The following is a 12,914-nucleotide window of genomic DNA, read 5'->3' as shown; positions in this document are numbered from 1 at the left end:
TGAGTCAGCCCGAGGGAGGTCTAAGGTGGGGCCAGAGTGCAGCATGGTAGAGCAGCTCTGTAGCTGGGCTCATTAACAGAAGTCACCCGAGGCGTTTCCCATGGGGTCATGGCACAGCGACCAAGATCCCAGGACAGAAACCATGTGGGCAGGATTTGCACTGTGTGCCTTCCCTGGCTTCCCACAGCCTCTCTGCCCTTCGTCATCCTGACTCTGGTGAACACACCATACAAACGAAGGTTCTACTGCAGAGATGACTCTATCCGGTACCCCTACCGTCCAGACACGATCACCCAAGGACTCATGGCTGGGGTCATCATCACAGCCACCATCATCCTTGTAAGGCGGAAAAGTGCTCAGGTGGGGGCCAGCTGAGCCCTGTCCTGAGGTAGGTAGGGCCCAGCTCCCTAGCAGGATGCACCCTGGGAGCGGTGTCTGCCGCGCACTCTGCAGCTGTTCCATTGGCAGGTCTCATCAGGGGAGGCCTACCTGGTGTACACAGACCGTCTCTATTCACGATCCGACTTCAACAACTACGTGGCCGCCATCTACAAGGTGCTGGGGACCTTCCTGTTCGGGGCCGCCGTGAGCCAGTCTTGGACCGACCTGGCCAAGTACATGATTGGCCGGCTGAGACCCAGCTTCTTGGCTGTCTGTGACCCTGACTGGAGCCAGGTCAACTGCTCTGACTATGTGCAGCTGGAGGTGTGCAGGGGCAGCCCTGCCAACGTCACTGAGGCCAGGTGGGTACTGACTGCAGCCCAGGCAAGGCTCTGAAGGACAGAAAATCTGGGGCTTGGTGAATGGAGAAAAACTGTCAGCAGAGGCAGGTGGAGAAGCTGGTCATGGGTTTTCCTCTGTGCTGTGTGCAGGCACATAGTGGGCAGGTAGTCTCAGGATTCAGTTGTCTGGGAGGCAGTGGCCTGCCCTGCAGGGGTGGACTGGCTGCTGTTTGTGCCTCAAGGTTTGTGACTGAGTTCTTTCCTCTTCAGGGTCCTCTGTGGTGAGCTTGTTTGCTCTTGGCACCATTTCCCTGCCCATCCTGCTCTTCTGAGCTCTGCTTTTCATGCCTGGTGTGGCCTGTGTGTCCGTACCCACACTCTGTCATCTCCGCTGACCCCTCTCTGTCTGTTGGCTCCCATCAGCCATAAGTCCTTCCAGTGCTTTTTCTCCTTCAATACTACGGGCATTTTCACACCTATAATGCCATTTTAGATTTTTGAGACAGGATCTCACTGTGTAGCCCAGAATGACCTCAAACTTCTCAGCTTCCTGCCTTAGTCTCCTGAGTGCTGGGGTGACAGGCTTGTGTCACTATGGCTGGCGTAGACTGTCTCCTCAGCTTCTGTTTCTTCCTTCCGTCCTCACAGATGTTCTCATCTCTGGATATTTCCGGTGACTGGTTGAAGTGTCTGTCCCCTAAGCTTGGCAATTGTGTTTCCGTATGGACTGCTTTATATGCGTGTGTTAGTGTGTCCACATGTGTGTTTAGGCCAGTAGTCAGCCAATAGCAAGTGTCTTCCTCAATTGCTCTCCACCATACGTAAATGTGTGTTTTCCTGCATGTATGTGTGTACACCACATTTGTGCAGGAGTCCATGAAGGTCTGAAGAGGACATCAGATCCCCTTGAACTGGAGTTACAAGAGGTTGTTACCAGCTGTGTGGGTGCTGGGAACTGTACCCTGGTCCTCTGCAAGGGCAGGAAGTGCTCTTAACTCCAGAGCCACCTCTCCAGTCCCTCTCCACATTTTATTTTAAGACAAGGTCTCTTACTGACGCTGGAGCTGTACAATTCTAGACTGGCCAGCAAGCTCCAGGGAGCCATGTGTCTCCAGCTCCCCAGGCCAGGGATTACGGGCGTGCTCCACACCTCACTTTCCCCATGAGTGCTAGGATGGAGTCTGTGGTCTGGGATTACGGGCGTGCTCCACACCTCACTTTCCCCATGAGTGCTAGGATGGAGCTCAGGTCCTCATTCAAACAGAGCAGCCTCCTCACTGACCATCATCCCAGCTCCTTAGACAGCTTGTGTATTAGTCATGTTATGTGTGTGTGCATGTGTGTTTTCTCCGCATGTGCCCTTTCTCTCTCTCTCTCTCTCTCTCTCTCTCTCTCTCTCTCTCTCTTTGTCTCTCTCTCTCTCTGTATGTATGAATATATCTATGTATATATCTAACTCTACCTATTTTCCTATAAAACAGTGATTTTTGTCTCTTTATGGCCATACTGATGTTCAAATCAATGGCTTGACTCACACATGCCAGGCAAGTCTCTCTAACACCAAGTTCCAGGGGGGAATGGACAGTGCTCCCCATCTACTTAGTGACCCCCCTGAGGGAACAATGTGGACGGCCATGTCGTGAGGGTCTGTTGTCAGCGTAGGGATTGACAGGATTGACATACATTTCTCTGTTTTCTGGGTGCTAGGGTGGAGCTAGGGGCTCTGTCTTAGCCCTACTTTGTCTGCCAAGGTTGTGGAGTGGCTCTGGGGGTGCACTGGGGGTGCCTGGTCCTTCTGAGCCTCCAAAGCATAGCCCCCAGGTTCCTGCTTGAGCTCTGAGGCAGCGGTGACTGATATCTTTATAAGTTGAGGTGATATCAGTACCCCGGACCACCAGCTGTCGCAACAGTGGCCGTGACAGTATTGGGTGACAGTACTGGGTTACAGTGGCCGTATTGGGTGATTGCCACCCTCAGTGTGGTCTTGCTGGCCAGGCCTGCTCCAGGAGCAGGTAGGAGCAGGTCGGGGAGTTGGAGTTGGTGAAGTGAGAGTGAGGAGGGGAGATGTTCACTCCATGGTGAGTGTCCTGTGTGTGTAAGCCTTCCCTCAGGCTAAGAGACCAGAGAGATGGCTCAGTGCTTAGGACCCCTGGCTGCTCTTCAGAGGACCTCAGTTAGATTCTCAGAACCCACAAGGCAGCTCACAACCATTTGTAGCCTCAGTTCCAGGGAATATGATGCGCCCTTGTGGCCACTTTCAGGCACTGCAGGAATGTGGCAGACATAGATGTAATTTAAACACCATATACATAAAGATATATAAATCTTAAAGATGATTTATTTTTGGTCTCTCTCTCTCCCTCCCTCCGTCCTACCCTCCCCCCTCCCTCCCTCCCTCCATTTGTGCACGTGCATGTAAGTGCTGGTGCCCTCAGAGCATCAGATCTTGTGGTAGTTGTGAGCAGCTGGTGTAGGTACTGGATGATGTAGGTACTGGGAACTGAACTTGGGTCATCTGCAAATGCAGTCAGGACTCGTAGCTGCTGAGTCATCTCTCCAGTCCTGCTTCCCATAGTTTAGAGTTGCACCCCTCTGTGGCTGCCAGCCCCTCAAGGAGCCCTTAGCTCTGCCTTCTGGGTTCCACTCACCAGCTTGCCCTCCCTCCCAGGCTCTCCTTTTACTCCGGACACTCCTCCTTCGGCATGTATTGCATGTTGTTCCTGGCGGTGAGTGTCTCCCTTCCTCCCAGGGAACCTTGCCCAGCCTCCCCTCCCCTGGGCCTGGGTCTTCCCGCTGCACAATGGAGTACGTTGAAGAGGCCCTGAGTGTAGGGGGTTTACGACTCTTGCGTTGGGCTGGGCAGGGAGAGGACGCCCATGGGCCCAGCTAATGCAGGCTGATGCCCCCACAGCTCTATGTGCAGGCCCGCCTCTACTAGAAGTGGGCACGGCTGCTGAGGCCCACGGTTCAGTTCTTCTTGGTGGCCTTTGCAATCTATGTGGGCTACACCTGTGTGTCAGACCACAAGCACCACTGGAGTGATGTCCTCGCCGGCCTCCTGCAGGGAGCCCTGGTAGCGTGCCTCATGGTGAGCCCTGTCTGCCTCATCCTATAGGACCTGTTCAGCCTGAGCCCAATGTTCCTGTGACCTCTGCCTGCTTATCTGTGTCCCAGAGCTTGCTCCTCACCACTGGCCCGGTTTTCTTTACTACCCTCATTGGCTCCTCCCTCATTGGGTCCTCCCTCTGGTCTTCTGCCTTGGCTTTATGCACTGCTTTCCCCTCCCCCACTTGTCCACTATGTCTCAGACTTCTTCAAATCCTGGCCGCCCCAGCCCTGCCAGGAGGACCAGGAACCAGAGCACAAACCCAGTCTGTCCCTGATGCTGACTCTCAGCGATGGACCTTAGCCACTATGAGTACCCAGTCTCTTCCCGGAAGTCACCTGTGGGTCAGTCACGTGTTGACCCCTTGGCCCTGGTCAGGCACTACTGACTTTGGGGCTGCCCTAGGGTCCCAGATGGTGACCATTGATCAGGGTCTTGGGTACCTGACTGGCCCTGAGTGTGGGCAGGATCCATCCTCATTGCTCTCTGAGTGCCCCAGAAAGATAAGATTAGGTCCTGCTCCGAGGGCTGTCTCCAACCACAAAGGGCTTTTCGTTGAGAGTCATCCCTGCATGGCCCCAGGAATGGACCGGTCTATGATGGTTTATGAAGTCGGCATCCTCCCTGTGGGTCCTGCGGGGACAGACCGCTTGTTTGCCTGGGTGGAGCAGTTCTCCTTGGCCTGGGTCAGGGATCACAAGTGTGAAAAGGGTTGCTAAACCTTGGGCTGCCTAGGAACAGACACACGTGACTTTTGTCTGAATCCTGTTCTCAAGCCTGCAGAAGATTCCTGCCTGAGCCCTCCAAGGCCCTCCCTCAAAGCTTGCTGTCCAGTCCGGCCTCCACTACCCAGCATGGACCGGATGTGTAGCCAGGCTTTGGGAGTGGTCCTAGGTCTGCCGTTCCCATCTATTTCAGAACACTTAAAGTTACCTTCATGGGAGGGTGAGCTATAAACTTTGTACCAAAGGTCTTGGCCATGAGTGTTGATTTTAAGCTCTCCTGGTGAGATGGCCCTGCTGCACCTACCTTCTTGCCCAGTGCACTGTGTTGGACCTGCCCAGTCTCAGCATTGACTTAGGGGACAGAGACCTGGCCTGGTTGTTCTGTATACAGCCCAAGATGGAGGCCTTATAGCCACTGTGGCCTTCCTTGGTGTTTGGTGGGCGCTTATGCTAAGTCCACTTTAGAACACAGAGGCCCTTCATGGACCATGTTACTATATGCCCAAAGATGCTCCCATGGTGCCTTGCTGGTCATCCAGGGGCAGCAGGAGTGGTGGCAGGCCTTGCTGTATCCCAGGACAAGGTGTGTGTCTGTCTGGGAATGGGCAGGCTCCTTGGGCCAGAGAGCATGGCGGGACAGTTAGGGACACCCCATCTCACTCCTCTCCTTAGAGACCGGGTCAGGATTGAGTCTAAGTCCTGTACACCAGATTCCTATAGGGATCAGGTGCCCCTGCTCACTGCTAGCAAACAGAGCCCATTAAAAAAAATGCAGCTACCAAGAAGCTACACTAAACTCTGTTTTAAGTCTAGAATTTCTTTTTTTTCTTTTTTTCTTTTTTTTATTACTTAAAATATCAATCCAAATTTCAAATCCCTATCCTCCTCCCAGGCCCCTCCATCTCCCTCTACAGATTATCCCCCCTCCAACACTAAGTGAGTACCAGGAACCCTGCTCTGTGGATAGTCCAAGGCCCTCCCTACTACGTCTAGGTTGAGCAAGGCTTACATCCAAAGAGAATAGGGTCCCATGAATCCAGTATATGCAGTAAAGACACATCCCAGTGTCACTATCAGTGGCCCCTCAGTCTGCCCCAGCTGTCAACCCCCTTCAGAGGGGCTGGGTTGTTCCCATGCTCGTTCATTCCCAGTCCAGATGGAGTTGGTGAGCTCCCATTTGCTCAGGCAAACTGTCTCAGTTGATGATCCCCTCATGATCTTGAATTCCTTGTTCATACTCACTCCCTCCGTGCTTCAGCTGGATCTTGGGAACTCAGTCCAGTACTCAGATGTGGGTCATTGCCTCTGTTCCCATCTGTTGTTGGATGAAGGTTCTATGGTGATATTTTAGATAATCATCAGTCTGACTACAGGATAAGGTCAGTTCAGACACCTTCTCCTCTATTCCTTAGGGTCTCAGCTGGGTTCATCCCTGTGGGTTCTTAGGCCTTTTCCTAGAGACTGGCTTCTTGTTAACTCCATAGTGGCTCCCTCAATCAAGATATCTCTTTCCTTGCTCTCATATCTGTCCTTCTTCCATCTCGACTATCCCATTCCCTCAAGTTCTCCTCAATCTCCCTTTCTCCCCCATCTACTCCTCACCACCCTGCTCCCAAATTTTTGTCTGATTCTAATTTCCAAGTGGGTGTATATATGTTTTTCTTTGGGTTCACCTTATTACTTAGTTTCTCTAGGATCCTGAACTATAGGCTCGTTGCCCTTTGTTTATGACTAGTATCCACTTATGAGTGAGTACATACCATACTCATTTTTGGGGGAGTGGGTTACCTCACTCAGGATGATGTTTTCTAATTACGTCCATTTGCCTGCAAAATTCAAGCTGTCATTAATTTTTACTGCTGAGTAGAACTCTAATGTGCAAATGTGCCACACTTTCTTTACCCATTCTTCCATTGAGGGGCATCTAGGTTGTTTCCAGGTTCTGGCTATTATGAATAATGCTGCTATGAACATAGTTGAACAAATGCTCTTGTAATATGATTGAACATCTTTTGGGTGTATTCCCAAGAGTGGAATTGCTGGATCCTGAGGTAGGTTGATTCCCAGTTTTCTAGAATTTCTTTTTTAACCTCTCTTAGGTTTTATGTGGATGCAGTCAGCCCACTTTGGTACTCCAATTTGTAGCATATTCCTGGCTAATCCTTAATATTATTTATTAATATTAATATTTAATATAACAATAATTTAATACATAAATTAACCCATTTCTATTATTTTATATAGGCTTGTGGTTTACTTTTAAGGTTCTGGGGCCTCTGTCTCTTTCAGCAACTACATGGCATCTCCCCGACTCTGCCTACTTTCTCTCTACATCTCTGTTCAGATTTTCCTCCTGGCTTTACTCTGTTAATCCATTGGCTAAAAGTAGCTTCTTTATTAACTACTGGCAGTAAAAGATAGTCAATACCATACAAAGGAAAATCCCCCATCCTACCAACACCATTTTGGTGCAGGACAATTGTATTCTATCAATTATGCTTTAAATAAACGCTGATTGGCCAGTAGTCAGGCAGGAAGTATATGTGGGACAACCAGACAAGAAGAGGAGGGGCAATGAGAAAAGGAGTATTCATGGAAGAAGGAAGCTCTTCCCACAGTCCTGTCCAGACACTGAAAAAGTAGGATGTGACCTGCTCCACTGAAAAAGGTACTGAGTGATGTGGCTAACATAGATAAAAATAATGGGTTAATATAAGTTATAAGAGTTAAGAAGAAGCCTGAGCTAATGGGTCAATCAGTTTATAATTAATATAGAACTCTGTGTGATTTTCTTTGGAACTTGATTGCAGAAACCTGGTAGGACAGAAATCCTTCAAGAAAGCCATCATTTACACTATTTGTAGAAGATTGTCTTTTTTCCATTGTATAATTTTGGCTTCGTTTTTGTACTGGCTGGTTTTGTATGTCAACTTGACACAAGCTAGAGTTACCAGAGAAAGGAGCTTCAGTTTAGGAAACACCTCGATGAGATCCAGCTGTAAGGCATTTTCTCACTTAGTGATCAGTTGGAGAAGGACCAGTCTATGGTGGATGGTGCCATACCTGGGCTAGTGGTCCTTGGTTCTATAAGAACATGGGGTGAACAAGCCATGGAGAGCAAGCCAGTAAACAGCACTCCTCCATGGCCTGTGTGTCTTACCTCCTGCCTCTGGGATCCTTCCCTGTTTGAGATCCTGTCTTGACTTCAGGGATGAAGAGCAATGCTGAGGAAAAGCCTATTAAACCCTTTCCTCCACCCACCTTCCTTTTGGTCAGGGTGTTTCATCACAGCAATAGAAACCCTAACTAAGACATTTATAAAAAATATCACGTGTCCATAAGTGTTTGGATTTATGTCTAGGTCATTGATTCAACTGCATTGATCAATATGTCTGCATTTATGCCAATACCATGTGACTTTTTTTTACTGCAGCTCTGTAGTAGAGCTTGAAGTCAGGAATGGTGATACCTCTGGAAGTTGTTTTATTCGTTAGGATTGTTTTGGCTATCCTTGGTTTTTAATTTTTCTATATGAAGTTGAGTACTGTTCTTTAAAAGTCTGTAAAGAATTGTGTTGGAATCTTGATGGGGATTTTACTGAATATATAGATTATTTGCAGTGGAATGGCCATTTTTACTGTTAATTCTACTGATCCATGAGCATAGGAGATCTTTCCATCTTCTGCTATCTTCTTCAACTTTTTTGTTCAAAGACGTGAGGTTTTTATCACCAAATCTTTTAATTGCTTGGACAGAGTTATCCCAAATTATTTTGGATAAGTTGAAGCTATTGTGAAAAGTGCTGATTCTATGATTCCTTTCTCAGTCTGTTTGTTTTTTTTATATAGGAGGGCTACTAATTTTTATGAGTTAATTTTGTATTAAGCTACTTGGCTGAAAGTCTTTATCAACTGTAGAATTTCACCAGTGGAATTTTTAGGGACATTTGTGTGTACTATAAATCCATCTGAAATAATAATACTTTGACTTCTTCATTTCTGATTTGTATATTCTTTTTTTTAGTTTTTTTAAAATTTTATTTCTTTTTATTACTTTATAAATGATACCAATCAAATACCCACTTTCTCCCCTCCTCCCACTTCCATCCCGCTACCCCACACACTCTTCCCAAACCCCTCCAGTCCTAAGAGAGGGCATGATACCCTGCCCTGTGGGAAGTACAAGGCCCTCCCCCCACATCCAGGCTTAGGAAGGTTTGCATTTAATGAGAATAGGATCACCCCCAAAAAACTAGTACGTGCAGTAGAGACAAATCCCAGTGCCATTATCATTGGCTTCAAAGTCTGCTCCAATTGTTAACCACATTTAGAGTGTCCAGTTTGATCCCATGCTCGTTCATTCCCAGTCCAGTTGAAGTTAGTGAGCTCCCATTAGCTCAGGCACACTGTCTCATTGAATCAAACAGCCCCTCATGGTCCCGACTTCCTTGTTCATATTCTATCTTCTTCTGCTCTTCAACTGGACCTTGGGATCTCAGTCTAGTGCTCTGATGTAGGTTACTGTCTCTACCTCCATCCATTTGTGGATGAAGGTTCTATGGTGACATTCAAGATAGTCATCAGTCTGACTAGAGGAAAAGGCCAGTTCAGGTACCCTTTCCTCCAGTGCCCAGAGCCAAGCCTCTTGCCAAATCCAAAATGGCTCCCTTAGTTAAGATATCTTCTCCCCTGCTCCCATATCCATCCTTCATCCATCTCAACCATCCCAATTCCCCAAGCTCTCCCCAATCCTCCCCTTCTCCCTTCTCTCTCCCCATCTTCCTTTACCCCCTCCCCACCTACCCCCACCCCCATGCTCCCAGCTTTTGCCTGGTGATCTTGTCTGCTTCTGACTTCCAGGAGGTACTATATATGTTTTTCTTTGGTTTCACCTTATTACTTGGCTTCTCTAGGATCATGAACTATAGGCTCAATGTCCTTTGTTTATGGCAAGAATCAACTACTAATAAGTGAGTACAAACCATATTCATCTTTGGGGTTTGGGTTATCTCACTCAAGACAGTGTTATCTACTTCCATCCATTTGCATGCAAAATTCAAGATGTCATTTTTTTTTTTACCACTGTGTAGAACTCTAATGTGTAGATGTGTCACACTTTATCCATTTGTCCATTGAGGGGCATCTAGGTTGTTTCCAGGTTCTGGATATTACAAGTAATGCTGCTATGAATATACTTGAACAAATGCTTTTGTAGTATAAATTGTCATCACTTGGGTATATTCCCAAGAGTGGTATTGCTAGATTCTGAGGTAGGTTGAAACCCAATTTTCTAAAAAACTGCCACACTGATTTCCAAAGTGGTTGCACAAGTTTGCATTACCACCAGGAATGGATGAGTGTTCCCCTTACACCACATCCTCTCTAGCATAGGTTATCATTGGTATTTTTGATCTTGGCAATTATGACAGGTTTAAGATGGTATCTCAAAGTTGTTTTGATTTGCATTTTCCTGATACCTAATTTAATATGTCCTTAAGTGTCTTTTGGCCATTTGAAATTCTTCTCTTCAGAATTCTCTGTTCAGTTACGTACCCCATTTTTAATTGGGCTATTTAGAAATTTAGTGCCTAGTTTCTTAAGTTCTTCATATATTTTGGAGATCAGACCTTTGTCTGCTGTGGGGTTGGTGAAGATCTTCTCCCATTCAATAGGCTGCCTTTTTGTCTTAGTGACTGTGTCCTTTGCTTTATAGAAGCTTCTCAGTTTCAGGAGGTCTCATTTATTAATTGTTGCTCTTATTGTCTGTGCTATTAGGGTTATATTTAGGAAGTGGTCTCCTGTGCCCATGCATTGCAGGCTACTTCCCACTTTCTCTTCTATCAGGTTCAGTATTTTCAGATTTATATTGAGGTCTTTAATCCATTTGGATTTGTGTTTTGTGCATGGTGATAGATATGGATCTATTTTCATTCTTCTACAGGTTGACATCCAGTTATGCCAATACCATTTGTTAAATATGCTTTCTTTCTTCCATTGTATACTTTTAGCTTCTTTTTCAAAAATCAGTTGTTCATAGCTGTGTGGTTTAATCCGGGTCTTCGATTTGATTCCATTGGTCAATATCTCTGTTTTTATGCCAATACCAAGCTATTTTCATTACTGTAGCTCTGTAATAGAGTTTGATGTCAGGGATTGAAATGCTCCCGGAAATTCACTTATTGTATAGGATTGTTTTGGTTATCCTGGGGTTTTTGTTTTTCCAAATATAGTTGATCATTGTTGTTTCAAGGGCTGTGAAGAATTTGTTGGGATTTTGGTAGGGATTGCATTGAATCTATAGATTGCTGTGGTAGAGTTGCCATTTTTACTATTTTGATCCTGCCAATCCAAGATCATGGGAGATCTTTCCACTTTCTGGTATCCTCTTCAATATCTGTCTTGAAAGCCTTAGTGTTATTGTCAAATACGTCTTTCACTTCTTTGGTTAGTGTTAAACCCAGAAATTTTATGTTATTTGTGGTTATTGTGAAAGGTGATGCTTCTCTGGTTTTCCTCTAAGCTTCTTTATCCTGTTTTTAATTGGAGGTCTACTGATATTTTGGAATTGATCTTGTTGTATCCTGCCACGCTACTAAAGGTGTTTATCAGCTGTAGGAGTTCTTTGGTGGAGGTTTTGGGGTCGCTTATATACACTATCATATCATCTGCAAATAATGAAAGTTGGACTTCTTCCTTTCCAATTTGAATCCCCTTGATCTTCTTATGTTTTCTTATTGTTATTGCTAAAACTTCAAACACTATGTTGCGGAGATATGAAGAGAGTGGACAGCCTTGCCTTGTTCCTGATTTTAGTAGAATCACTTTGAGTTTCTCTCACTTTAATTGATATTAGCTCTTGGCTTGCTGTAGATTGCTTTTATTATATGTAGATTTGATTCTTGTATCTCTAATATTTTTAAGACCTTCATCATGAGGGGTGTTGAATTTTGTCAAATGCTTTTTCAGCATCTAATGAAATGAGCATATGTATTTTTTTCTTTCAGTTTATTTATATGATGGGTTACATTGATAGATATTCATATGTTAAACCAACCCTGAACTCTGGAATGAAGTATACTTGATCATTATGGATGATTTTTAATGTGTTCTTGGATTCAGTATTTGCCAGAATTTTATTGAGAATTTTTGCATTGATGTTCATGAGTGAGGCTGGTCTATAACTCTCTTTCTTGGTTGAGTCTTTGTGTGGTTTTGGTATCAGGGTAATTGTAGCATAATATAAAGATTTTGGGAGTGATCTTTAGGTTTCTATTATGTGTAATGCTTTGAGGAGTATGGTCTTCTTGTAAGTTCTGGTAGAATTCTGCACTAAAACCTTATAGCCCTGGGCTTTTTTTGGTTGGAGGTTTTTGATGACAGCTCCTATTTCCTCACAGCTTACAGGTCTATTTAAATTGTTCAATTGGTCTTGATTTAATTATGGTATTTGTTATCTATCTAAAAATTGTCAATTTCTTTTACATTTTTCAATTTTGTGGAGTACAGGGTTTTGTAGTATAACCTAACAATTCTCTGAATTTACTTCATGTCTGTGGTTATGCCTCTTTTTTGTTTCTGATTTTGTTAATTTGGGTGTTCTCTCTGTGCCTTTTGATTAGTTTGGATAAGGGATTGTCAATCATGTTGATTTTCTCAAAGAACCAGCTCTTTGTTTCATTGATTCTTTTTTTCTAGAGCTGTTAGGTGTGCTGTTAAGTCTCTGATGTGAGCTTTCTCCATTTTCTTTATGTGGGCACTTAGTGCTATAAACTTTCCTCTTAGCACTGCTTTCATAGTGTCCCATAGGTATGGGTATGTTGTGTCTTCATTTTTGTTGAATGCAAGGAAGAGTTTAATTTCTTTCTTTATTTTTTCCTTGACCCAGGGGTGGTTCAGTAGATGAGTGTTCAGTTTCCATGATCTTGTAGGCTTTCTGGGGGTGGAATTGTTGTTAAATTCTAGCTTTACTCCATGGTGATCCATTGATTACTCCATTTTTTTGATTCTGTGGATGTTTGCTTTGTTACCAAGTATGTGATCAATTTTTGAGAAGGGCCCATGAGGTGCTGAGAAGAAAGTATATTCTTTCATGTTTGGGTGAAACGTTCTAAAGATGTTTGTTAAGTCCATTTGATTCATGGCTTCTGTTAGTTCTCTTATTTCTGTTAAGTTTCTGTCTGATTGATCTGTCTATTGGTGAGAGAGGAGTGCTGAAATCTAATATTAGTGTGTGGGTTTTGATGTGTGATATGAGTTTTAGCAATGTTTCTTTTACATAAGTGGGTGATTTATATTAGGGGCGTAGATATTCAGGATTGAGACTTCATCCTGATGAACTGTTCCTGTCATGAGTATAAAGTGT

General features: G+C 45.0%; 1 pseudogene; it reads left to right on the top strand.

The window, feature by feature from the left end:
- Nucleotides 1–288: 288 nt before the first annotated feature.
- On the top strand, nucleotides 289–4,131 carry LOC130876135 (phospholipid phosphatase 2-like; annotated as a pseudogene).
- The last annotated feature ends 8,783 nt before the right edge of the window (nucleotides 4,132–12,914 follow it).

This window comes from Chionomys nivalis, chromosome 6, assembly GCF_950005125.1.
Source record: "Chionomys nivalis chromosome 6, mChiNiv1.1, whole genome shotgun sequence".
Classification (NCBI taxonomy): Eukaryota; Metazoa; Chordata; class Mammalia; order Rodentia; family Cricetidae; genus Chionomys; species Chionomys nivalis.
This window is presented reverse-complemented; position numbering and strand designations above follow the sequence as displayed.